Source organism: Stigmatopora argus, chromosome 5, assembly GCF_051989625.1.
Source record: "Stigmatopora argus isolate UIUO_Sarg chromosome 5, RoL_Sarg_1.0, whole genome shotgun sequence".
In the NCBI taxonomy this organism is placed as follows: Eukaryota; Metazoa; Chordata; class Actinopteri; order Syngnathiformes; family Syngnathidae; genus Stigmatopora; species Stigmatopora argus.
The window spans coordinates 12,014,103-12,027,287 of NC_135391.1; the positions used below are offsets into that span (position 1 = coordinate 12,014,103).

General features: G+C 38.5%; 1 protein-coding gene across 1 annotated transcript in view; it reads right to left on the bottom strand.

The window, feature by feature from the left end:
- LOC144074626 (uncharacterized) overlaps window positions 1-12,908 on the bottom strand; it is a 282,179-nt gene extending 269,271 nt beyond the window's left edge. Inside the window, exon 1 of the mRNA XM_077601147.1 lies at window positions 12,649-12,908. The gene's annotated coding sequence lies outside the window, so the exon portion shown is untranslated. The remainder of the gene's footprint in view (window positions 1-12,648) is intronic.
- Window positions 12,909-13,185: the final 277 nt, after the last annotated feature.

A 13,185-nucleotide genomic window follows, 5' to 3' on the forward strand; every position in this document is an offset into this window, starting at 1 on the left:
TCAGGACTGTGTAAGCACACCTTTCTAAGGGATTTGACGGCACCTCTGCCAGCTTGTTCCGTAATCATTTTGAGGGGTTGACCTCCTGTGCTCCCAATGGAATAGCCCCCCCGAACATTCGAAACAAAGTAAAATATACAGTGTGCACAAAATAGGATACGATCACAACATAGCTCCGCCAAATAATTAACTCTAAAAGGATGTTATCTGATGTATGATGCGCCAATAACAAGCAATTATGCAGAGAAAAATACTAGAGCTGGGACTTCGTGTCGTGAGAAGAAAGCTGAGAGAAGCATAAAAAACATTCAATTGTTAGCTTACCTGCCAAAAACCCCTTCTACACCCCTAAAAAAAACAGTAATCTTAATTTCCACCCGAGTGGTGCGATTATGTGGGTTTTATTGGTTGTACCAATGACAGGTACGACTATGTAATTGCTGCTCGTGACAAAATGCAACAGCAGCAGATTCAACTTACTTTTATTATGCCACATTGTTTTAATTTAAGGAAGTGACTTTTTAACAACAGTCATACATCACTCATCACAAGTTTGTTTATCAGCCAAAGACTATTCATGTCCACACACAAATAATAGAAAGATAGAAGGGCACATTTTTACTGTTCGAATGTTTCACATGAATTCTTGCTACTACAGTGCCATTTTTAGACCGTATAGCGAGAGGAGAGATGTTGAAGTACTACTTCCAGCCTCTCATCCCTGACATGAACTAGTTTGTAGCATCCTTATGAGAGCGTTGGTGCGATGGACTGGTGAGTCTGTAGTTCTTGTGCAGATGTAATTACTTTTTTTGCCAGTTAGACATGACAATCTTCTTTTACTGTGTGAAAAGTGTAAAACTGGCAGTTTAGGGAGAAGTGAATGAGCTTATATTTGTGCCATCAGAAACTCAATTGCTATCCTTAAATTTGAAATATTTACTTGAAAAGGTGGAACAAAAACTGTAGCTGAAATACTTGAATCCAAATTGTATTGGTTTTCAAATCATTGTACTGAATTTGTTTAAAAATATATTCCATTTTAGTTTAAACTAAATGTAAGGATTTTACTTTTTATCGGCTATTTTAATTCACATTTTTTATATTCAAATATCTTAATAGTAACCATGGCATGCATTGATTGGCCCCTAAAATGTAAACGGATTCATGAACAGATATTATACTAATCTGTTTTGCTTTGGATTATCATTTTAAAACTGATCATAATCAAAAATGTCATTTTTTAAGCATTCTACCGAGCTCGTAGAAAAGGGTTGAGAATTAGTTAATGTGTTGACCCGCACAGTTTCACAAATATGTGTTTACAGCAACGGCGGCACACTATTTGGTGCATAAAACAATCAAACTGGCAAGCCAGCGATGGAGGGAGCTTGAGTTCTTCTAAATGCATTCAGCTGGCTTGTCTCAATTTTCAATTCCAGCATGAGGTAAATACACCGGCCAAACAGATGGAGATACGAGTGCTTAAATTGGACTTGGCTGTCCAAATATTACGACCTTAAACAAGCTTTTAGGGGTCATTGGGACTTCTGCTGAATCTTGTTATTGGCAGCTTTGCACTTCATAGCCCTCCTCAATTTGAGAAGTTCATACAAACAGACATTTACTGGGTGCACTCATACACATTGCAGCCTAGTTAGTGCCCCGCAAGCCACACCACATTGTTTTCTTACAGCGCTGTATCCCTCTTGAGCCACAGTAAAATTCTATTCAGCCAAGCTCCAGTTTCATATTTCTGATGCCATCTGAAGGCAAAGGTCAGCCATGCTGGCTATCAAAAACTCTATCAGGAACACAAAATTACATTTTGCCCAAGTCAGCTTAGCCTACAATGTTTAATATTGTCAACTAAACAGAGAAATAGAATCAGTTTGGATATTACGACTTAATCTTAGCAAAAACTTGCCCAGTTGGAGCAACTTGATACAAGCAGCAATATCATTTCACGTATTAATCCTCAGACCCTTGCATTTTATTTTATATATCTTATAAAGACTATAGCCTTATGAATATTATTGTGAAATTATTTCTTGATTGTTTAATCCATAGGACAAGAACTCTGGGAACAAAGAATGACTTAATAATGAGAAATGTTAAATGGTTCTCTGCAGAATTGAACTGACAAATTCCACCTGTAATAAAACATAGAGCAACCTAGCGTGCTGTAGAAACAGAAATTTCTCACTGATCATCTGCACGGTTGGGGCTGAAGATAGTCTCAGGTGGCCATGAAAATGGCGCCGAGTACATGGCTGTCCGGAGATGTAATTCATCCAACTTTGCTCAAAAACTACCATAATTGGTCACGCTATACAGCACACTGGGTTAGTGTTCTCCAGCCCTCCTCAACGTGCAGAATTTTTGCCGTTGAAGCCCGAAATTAAGTTCACCTGATGAGAAGTATTTGACCTCAACTTACATGGGCCAGCATAGCTAGAAATAACGTGTCTCTGGTGACCTTGAGAGGGATGTGCATCGCCTAGAGGTTTATTTTTATTATCTACCACACACTGGGTATAGTTTAAGCTTCGTCAACATCCAGCCCAATCAAGTCTTGCTGTTTAGCACGCACCAACCAGAATAGAACAGTCACAATATCCAAGTAAATTCATTCGTTCATTCATTTTCAGTACCGCCTATCCTCACAAAGATCACGGGGGGTGCTAGAGCCTATTCCAGCCAACTATGGGCAGCATCCAGAGCACAACCCAAATTGGTGGCCAGACAATCGCAGGGCACCAAAGGAGAAACCATTCACGCTCACTCTATGCCTAGGGGCAATTTAGAGTTTTCAACCAGCCTACCCTGTGTGTGCTGGTGTGAAAGTTTATCGTCTTCCGAAACCTAACACACACATTAGCTACCTTTTCCATATGTTCGCCTAGAGTCCTATTGCAGCAAAGGAGATGCTACTGGCTTTCAGTCTGTTCCCGTGGCACATTTCCCAATGTGAGATGAATACAATTGCACAAGTATGAGGCTTAATGATGTAAGGTGAGGCTTCAAAAGACCATGCATGCTGAGGCTGCTTTCTGTGGACCTGATAAAAGCAGACTGCTTCAATAAAAGAAGATACTGGTGATAGAGCACCCTTTGGAACAGATGTTGATGACGAGCCACTGATATTTTCTCTTCAATAACGCCTGAAGAAAACACCTTAATCACAGTCTTATTACTTCAAGATATTTGATATACCGTACCTTTATCATCTTGCAAGAAGTGCACATGCTGCGGTCTAAGGCCTTTAGGCTTATTTGTTCAACAGGCTTTTCGATGAATGTCGAGAAGGGAACATATCGCATCATGTCTTTTTTCCCCTCTCTCTCCGTTATTTTCTTCCTAACATGGACTTTTTGCTACTTGTTCCTTCTGTTTTCAGAGTGATGTAGCTAGTATTGAAGTATAATTTAAAGGAGGGAAAATCAATAGTGGACATTAGGCTCTTACATGGGGTCATACAAGGCCATTCTATCTGTAATGTGTTGAGAAATTAGATAGACTGCTGGTAATGAAATGACATTCCCTCACTATAAACATGTGGGTGACATACAGGCCTTGTGTTCTTGTCACATGTTTTGATATGTTTGATATTTTGACTTCTCCCAAACAGGTGTGCAAAGGCTTTTATATATCTATCGATAGATCGAGCTATATATATATATAGATAGATATATTCTATATCTATCAATAAATCTATATCTATATCTACATATATATAGCATACATGACTTGACTTGGCCCATAAGTAGCCTAATCACCATATTCATTACTCGTTCTTTCTACTTTCCCCCATGAAATATGATCTGTTATGGAATGGTTGTCAGGTCCAAACTACTGGCTGTCACAACACGCCAAATCACTGGACCATCAGTCATCTGAATTTTGACCCGTAATTTTTCTTAATTTTTTTTGCGAGGCATCTGGGATGGCCTCAAATCATTTGCAGAGTTTTTTTTTTCTAATGTAAGAATTGGAATGGTTATCATTTCACGTTCCAATCAACTTGCCTCATAAGGGGGATAATTCATTGCCACAAAATCCAACGTGGTCACCACTGGAAAAAAAAGTCTGTCTTGAGACATGGAACATCGATTGTGCTTTCCATTCTGTCAAGGGCATTTCAGAAGGGTGCAATCACAGAAGCAGGAAATTCAGTTTGAAATGAGTAATAACCTGCAGAATGCTATAAATCATGGCCCCTAAAGTCCACTCCTCTTCCATTCAAGCGGACACACACAGAGAAACATGTTCTCAAGGGAATTTAAAGTTAAGCGCTATTACGATCCAACTGCTGAATTATAACAATAACATGTCTTCTCAACTCCAAAAACTACTGAGGCACGATTTACAAACAAACCAGGTGATGATAAAAGATGATCTTGTATTAAAACAGACTCTATTTGCCATTTGTTTTGGGTGATTAGGCTTACTTTTGTATTTTCTATTGCATTTTACATACAAACTCCACTATGGAAGCCTGGAACCTATGAGGGACTTAACCCTCAATCTCAGAAGTGTGAGGCAGACGTGCTAACCACGTATTGTATTTATTTTTTGTCAGAACACATTTTTGTTCAGACAGTTCAGAAAGCTATCTTAAAACGTGGTGTTTATCTATTAAAATGTACCTTAGGTTTATCAAGTAATTAATTGCAATTAAGCAAAAGCAACTGTATTGCTCATTAAAATCGCTTGTTTTCATTTTATTGTTGACACAACACACAAACACACAAATGGGATGGTGGATTCTAAAAGACTTTTTCATTCGACATTAATGAATGTTTATATATGAATGTTAGTAGTTGCGGTGCCTTGTTTGCTAGGTTTTTCCTTTAACTGTATCACTCCAAAATAAAGTATCATTGGGAACACTTTTAGTTCTACATGGAAAAAGACATGAATATTTTGTGACTATTTAACAGTGAATATGCAAGGAACTGTTATACTTAAATAGAAAATCCCACAAGATGTTGGAGGGTGAGCTTAAACGCCTCAATGGTCACACATTTTCTGTGTTGCCTTCGTTTAATTAACGTCAGAGCAAAGTCATTAACATGTAGCGACTTTTGTAATTGACTCTGTTTTCCCGTTAACTTTTCAGACTGGAAACTGGAAAGCAGCAGTCAATTTCAGAGAAACTGCTAAAAGAATGATCACTGATCAGAATCAATAACATGCACTAGCACTTAGTTGAAGTGCTTATTGAACAGCTTGAAAACCTGGCCAAAAAATTACTTTCATTAATAAAAAAAAGGGAGCATCTGCACCTCCCACCCGCATCCGACACACCCTTTGTTGTAGTCACAAAACCAGAATAGAGTGACTGTGGTTGGGATTTCTGCAATTACTCTTTCCGGTAGCGGTGACTGTAATTGCTTTTCCTCCCGCACACGATGATGATCATCATCCCTTCCCTGTCATTCGCAGTGGCTATAAATATTAAACACCACCTCTCAATGTGGGCTTAATTGGGAATAAAGCATCCATGTAGCCATAACCAAGGAAACAATGAATGCGAGAGTGAGACGCATGGAACTGATTTTGTTGCGGTTTCCGAGCAGTGTTTATGATTTTCACACGCAGACCCGATGGGACTCCCTTGGGTTTCCGCAATAAAAGATCAAGATGATTCATTGGGTTTGATAGAACTGAATTCCCAAATTTAACATGTTATGTCTCAACATTCCTTTATGTAACTCAGATTTTTTTGCAGTTTATTTTCCTCCTCAAAAGATTTGAGCAATTGTTTTATGGAATGGTTAAAGGTTTCTCCTCAAAATGTGGCTTGCAGAGAAAGTATGTGGTCAACAGTGCTGAAACCGTCATTCTCTCCTTTCCTCCACTCAATTTTGCAACGTTGCAATATACAGTGAGGCAAATAAGCATTTCGTCAACTACCAATTGTGCAAGTTCTCCTACTTGAAAAGATTAGAGAGGCCTGTAATTGTTAACATGGGTTAACCTCAACCATGAGACAGAATGTGGGAAAAAAACTGAAAATCACAGTTTAATTTTTAAAGAATTTATTTTCAAATTAGAATGGAAAATAAGTATTTAGTCACCTACTAACAAGCGAGATTTCTGGCTGTCAAAGAAATCTAACTTCTAACGAGGTCTAATGAGGTCTCCACTCGTTACCTGTATTACCTGCTGATGTCACAGCTAAAACCATCCAGAGACCTCAGGGCCCTCTTTGTTCAGAGCGTTTTTCTGAATCAAACACATTTTCCTCAATTGAAGAGTGTTTTGGAATTTGGGCTACTTTTGAAGCAACTTTTTCCTTCAAGAAATATAGACTACTCTATGCTATGCCATAACTTACTTTGCAGTTTTAAGAGAGAAAAGGGCACAATTGGGGAGTGGAATTCAAATTCAAACATGATTGAAGGTGGATTATTTTCTGTTCGGTCAGGCATTTTTTCACAGCTTTTCCACACTGAATATAACACCCTAACCATGATACACAAAGAAGACCGATTTAGCAACCTTAAACATCATGTGTCGGCTGGAATGAAGACTAATCCTGATTGCATATGTGACAACATGGTTGATCCCTTGACTTTACCATTCTTGTCTAACTTTTTCAACCCAGTAGACGTGAAATACTAAACATCTGTGCCAGGGTTTAATCTACAGCTGTAAGAATGCTTAGTGGATTTTGGAGGCGTTGGCTAAATAATAATTACTAAATTGGCAAACACACTTAAAAACCATTAGGGTGGGGACAATCACTGCAGTAACTTTAATCATGTGGGTAGCTCTCCTTTTGTATGCCCCCACCTTGCACCATATTCAATTAAATTTCCAGCAAGAAACTTAAAACTAAATTCTAATTGAAATGGTGAAGTTACACTTCCACCGTTGATATATGGTATGCTATATTCTGTGGTGCTGTTAATGTGAGATTTTTTTTCTTACAGCAACAAAAGAATAGTTCTATTTTTATCAGTATTTGCAAGATCACACAAAAGGGCCACAAAATCAGAATTAGTGCCTTAACAGCGTTCTCGACATGCCATTTATATTAAATCCCTTAATCACTTGCACTGCTTTAGAATATAAGTAACAATATATTAACCCTAGACAGCAAACACCTTTATCTCACCAAGAAAACTTTTGTTTATTAGGCTTGTTATAGGCCATGACAACAAACAAAACGTTTTTTATTACCAAAACACTTATTAAAGAACTTTGCATTGATTCGTTTAGCCTGACGGCCTTAGGGAAGTGAATACTCTGAAAAGTGCAGCTATTAGTGTTCATTTACAATCCTCAAGTCATGGGATTAATTTGACAGAAACATTACCCAGTTTTTCTTCTGAGCAAGCACCTTATTTTATTTTTAAAGACACATCATTTTAAGGTGTATAAGCCATTTTCTGTTCATTTCTTGTAATGCATCGAGTGGTTTTACTGTCAAATTACAATAAGCAACTTTAGGGCTCTTGTCTGCCATCGACGGACTATAATTAAACATTTGCTGCTATTGTATTGTGCCACATGTTGAAGGTGATTTTACATAAGCCATCAAAGCCACCACATCGTTCCTGTTCTGTGGACCACTTTGTAGTAAAGATTTGTGAAATTTGTTATCGAGTGCGCTATCACCTTTGCTGTGCATGTATGAGATTTGGCTACGTGGACGAAGATCATTTGTGGCTCTTTGTTGTCCTGGTCTCTATACAAGAGAAATTAAATAAAATCTGAGTTGATGGTACTAATCCTCAGACTGTATCGACAAAGTTTGCCAGTTGGAAGGCTTAGCCATCAACAGTGGAGAGGAGTGTGACTCTTAAATGGCTGGAGGAGAGTGTGCATGTGTACTGTCAAGGGGGAATCAAAGGTGTGGGATATAGATCAATTGTTGAAAAGGTAAGAGATCATTTACGGGTTAGCTCTTGCTGTCAGTATGTTTGCAATCTGGCTACCATTCCAAGACTACAACTTGTTGGTCTTTGAGTAAAACCATATAGCGTATAGCATAATACTTCTATGTATAAGCTCTGTAACAAATTAGAAAAGATAAATATTTCCAACATTATTTAACACCAAAATTTAATCTGATCGTCATATACTACACAATGCCTTAACGGTCATAAATGCAAACTAGCAGTAAAGCCCTCCACAATCCAGCGAAGGCATAAAAAAACGTAAGACTTTAGTGCAAGCAAATGGTTCCAATAAACATTCCATGAGGAAAAAAAAATCATACATGATTCTTATTTGGTCCTTCTCTCTTGCCTCATACATCACGTAACCATGACCTGTCAGACCTGGGAGGCTGACTTTTTCCAGGATGGAAAAACTCGCAGAGGAAGTGAACAAATCTGATGTCTTGAAAGTAACATGCCGATCGGAGTCTGGTCACGTTCCCTACCATAACTGACTGAAAATGATCTAATGTCTCTTCCAGATGCAGAGACTGACCATCGGTTAAGGGTCAGAGGGGCGAAGGGGGGGCATTGATCATGTTTAGACCTAAAGTGACGGGCAGTGTTTGGGGGGCATCTCTTTATGCGTGAGACATAACTGCCCCCTTACCTGCCAGACCACCATGATAGAAAAAAAGACAAGATATAATTCAATCCCTTAGATGATAGACCATGTTATTTGTAGTTCAACAATAGTTATGAACTATTAACTGGCCTCACAGTTCTGAGATTAATTGAGGGTTCAATCCCTCGTGTTTTCCAACATTCTTGTGTGGAGTTTGCACGTTCTTCCCCTGCCTGGACGTGTTTTCTAGGGGTACTCCCACATCCCCAAAAACTGCAAATGGTTAGCAACCAATTCAATTTCCCCCCACCAGTCCTGTTGGGTGAGCTCTAGTACATCTGCAAACACTGAGGACAAGCAGTGCAGGAAATTAATGAATTAACTATGAACTGAATTAATATTTCTCTTTTTAAATAATAATACTAATTATTATTAGATATTTTAACTGAACTCTCAACATAGATTTTTTTTTTATCAACAGTGAAGGACATATTCTGAGCTCCCCAGAAAAATGTGAATCCCCAGTGGTTATGACCGGCGTATACCAGCTAAAATTGTCTGCCTCCACACCAAGGCTAGGGCAATGAAAATGTTCCAGTCACCCACAGATTGTTGCAATCAGGCACATCATTACAGCCACAGCAAATGTCTCCTTGCGAGACTGAGTACGTCACATTTAAAAGTCAGTGGAGCTACCATAATTGGAGGTGATTTAAGACAGCAGTGAACACTCCCATAGTGGTGCAGCAACAGATCTGTGGGGCTGTGTCCCTCCACTCGGTATAGAGATGCTTGCTACCTCGTATTTACGCTACTGAAGAAAATAGGTCCCTTTGAGACTCATTCATTCATTTTCTGAAACGCTTATCCTCACAAGATTCGCAGGGGGGTGGGGGGTGCTGCAGCCTACCCCAGATGACTATGGGCACAAGGAGATGGATAACTATTCTCGCTCACACTCATACTTAGGGGATTTGAGTGTGAGGACCCACCTGGAATCATACCCCCAACCCCATAACTGTGAGGCCGACGCGCTAAACCGTTCGTCCACCAGCCCATCCCTGAGACTCCGTTAGTTGTATTTGACAAGTAGCATTAAGTTAAATTCACCTTCTACATTAGCTTGTTGGCATATCCACCAGATAGTCACGTCAATTGTTATCTTAAATGAGAATTTTATTTAAGTGCACTTAATCCAACCTGCTGGATTGTAACTGCCTTTGCAAAATAATTTAGTTTTAGTAACTTTAGTTCTACTGTTGGAACTTTTTCCCTGAACATGGACAAACAGTTCAATGATTATTTCTGTTATGAGAAATGCCTTTTTACCAGTAACTATTTTAATAATATCTTGAAATAAATATATGGGTACAAATTCCATTCCTTAACCTGAGGTCACTGAAGTCTCTGGGGCCTGCCAGCTTTCAATGTTGAGAGCTCAGTTAAAATATCCAATAATAATTAGTATTATTATTTAATGAGAGAAAGATTAATTCAGTTCAGTTCATAGTTAATTCATTTTAAAAAAAGAATACCTCATGTCAAAAACAAATTGTATTTTTTGACTCAATTAACTGATGTACAAAAGTATTAAAGGAATTGGATTTTTTTTTCTTAGTGGGGTACTGAAAATACACGTGACCTTCCAGCTGCTACTTGCATGGCGTGTTTGTTCAAACCATTCTTATCTTTTAGCCAAGATGAAAAATAATGCTAGAAAAATTGAGGCATTTTTGAAGTGCAGAGTAATCTTGCAGCCCATCCTCTTTGATACTTATCACAGGGTGGAAGCATGTTTCCAGTTAAATCAAGCCAGGAAGGTGAACATAAAGGTTAAAAAAGTGGTCATGAGAGTTTTGAGTTCAGAGGACCAGACATTTAGAGAAGAAACCAGATCAAATAAATACTGCAAGGGAATAACAATCATCTTCATTTTCCCATGAAAATACAGGAAACGAGGATCTCATCACAACTTGCAAGATGTTATCATTCATTTTTCCACTCCACGATTCTTCATTGACCGTGGGGATATTGCAATTCAAAAATTTCATAGCTTTACTGTAGATGTCAATCAAGGCAGAGTTCAGCATATTTTCACACAAGCTATGTCAACTTGCGTAGAAAATCTAATCTTTTATTTAGGACGTCAATAATGCTGAGCTGAAGGGAAAAACTGTGAGGAGACAAAGTTGGCTGGTTGTTGATTTGACTTGTATCGAAGCAGGAGAGAGGAAGGCTCACTGAAAAAACTAAGAGAATAGATCCCTTCTACCTCACGGGGGAGACACAAGCATGACTTCATATCCTCTCCCGCAGCCTTGTACAAGCTGAACATTGTTTTAAGACAAATTGTGTGTAAAAAAAAAAAGGAACTACATTTAGCTTAGATAACCGCAAGGCACAGAGAACATTCAGTAGACAGATATTTACGTATCATTTTATGGAATTTCCAGTCTTGAGTGACTGAGAATTTAGATTCTTTTTTAATTGAGGCATATTTTTTTCTGGTAAAGGATTTGCAGTTACAGTTAGGCCACGTTCTGAAAAGAATTCCAAGAGCATTACATTTTGTGCCAACAAAAACCATCAAAACAATCTAATAGAGGCGCCATTCTTTAAAACCAATTCCTGTCACTGATGCTTCTCAAAATGATTTAAGTGGAAGACATCAATTTCATCTAAATTCTGCTTCCCTCCGCACTTCCTGCGTCCTCTCAGATAGATTGGAATGACAGAACGAGGCGGGGTGCCTAACTCAATCGGGCGTCTTCGGTTGAGGTCAGTGCCACAGGCTGCCATCACGCCACCTCAAATGACAATAGATGACACTAATAGCAAACGCGACCAGAAAGAGTTATCCGATTAGGGTCCCAATGAAGCTGTGACATATTACTGCTGGCTAAACACTACAATGGCAGAGGTTGCTGATTGTGGTGAGTTTTACTGCAGTTTTATAGCTTCATCTTTGGATTTTGCCAAACCTAGCTGGCTTTCAGCATACTCTACTGTCTTGAATTCTTCCTTCCAACACATTTTCCTCTTGTGTCTTTGTTCTCTATGTTGTGCCCCACCTAAAAGCCCATGTGCACTTGATAAAGATCTTTCCAGTCTTTCTTAATTTGTCGACAGCCCCTAAGCAGCTCCAGCTCAGCCCTCAGCTGCCTTCTATTTTATTGTGCAGGTTGTAATCAAAGCCAGGTCTAAAACGGTCACGCGCGTCTCTCATGACCTTTTAATATGGTTCCCATTGAGCATTGCTAGATTGAGGAGTGGTAAAAGTATTCCTCTGCGAGAAAGTCAAATGTTACACCAACAGGGATATTTAATTATGGTTGAAAAAGTTTTTAGACTATAGCAACTCGGCTGAACGATGTGTGCTCTATTCTTTTATTCAATAGAGAAAATGTAAAAAAATAAGAACAACATGTATACTGTTCAAAGTTGGGTGGGGGTCTCCAGTAACCTTGCGACTCATGAGGATAAATGGAATAGAAAATGAAAGAACCATAAAAAATGTTTAACATGCTTTGCTTGATATAATTTTCTCACAACATTGTCATCTAAATAATGTTATTGTTAGAGTATAACCTACTACAGTACTGTATTGGGCCATTAAATACACACAATTTACAATATTAGAGCACTAACCACTAGTGTGAAAGCCAATGATTGCAGCTCTTACAGCTAGAGTGCTTGCATAAAAATTTACCCGGCATGTACAATAGTGTCCAAAACAACAGCAGTCTATTGTGACTAAACAAATGAAATCATGTTTTCAGTATACTTGTTGCTATATGTCAAAAACATTTATTGTTAGCTTTTATTGTTTTGCTTTTGCAGTGGATTCTCAGAAAACCAAAAATACCATTATTCATTGTATAAACTCTTTTAGAATGGGTGGGTTCAAAGAAATAACAGTGTGCTGTTGTCTCTACAAAATCAAAACTATTGATGTCCAAACTTATTTAGAAATCATTCAAAATACTGGACTAATATTTTGTTTTATGAACAGTATTTTTTACATAACTGCTTCGCATCAGTGTGACATGGAGTCAACTGACTTGTTGCACTTTTGAGCTCTTTAGAGCTTTTGCTCTAAGATTCCTTAACAACATTTCAAAATTAACTTACATGGAGCTGATCATTGGCTTCTCCTTTGCCATTCCGGTAAACTTGCAATCCATTTTGAAGGGGTTTTCTACCAGGTGTCTCTCGTCTTGCAAGTCATTTTAAGGCCTTTTACCTGAACAGCCTATTGAATTTTTCACCTCTTTATAAGGTTTCCCCTTCTCCAATCAACCTTTTAATCAAAGAGTCACATTCTTCTGCAAAATGTGTTGAACAACCCTTTTCCTCAGGCTTTCTAGAACAAATGCATGGCTGCAGGATTCAGCCTTTAATAAGGGGCACCTGAGTGACACCTGTTTTTTTACAAAATTGATGAACTCACTGATTGAATGTCACACTCCAATTTTTTTACACACCCCTTTGAGCAAATTGGCCAATTAAGAGTGTTAGAGCATGAATGCTGGATCTTGTCGGTTTTCTGAGAATATACTACACCCACTGGTAACTTATTTTACATTATCTCATATTCTGAACCGTTTTATCCTCATTAGGGTCATGGGGGGGTGCTGCCAATCCCAGAGGTCTTCGAGCCAGAAGAGG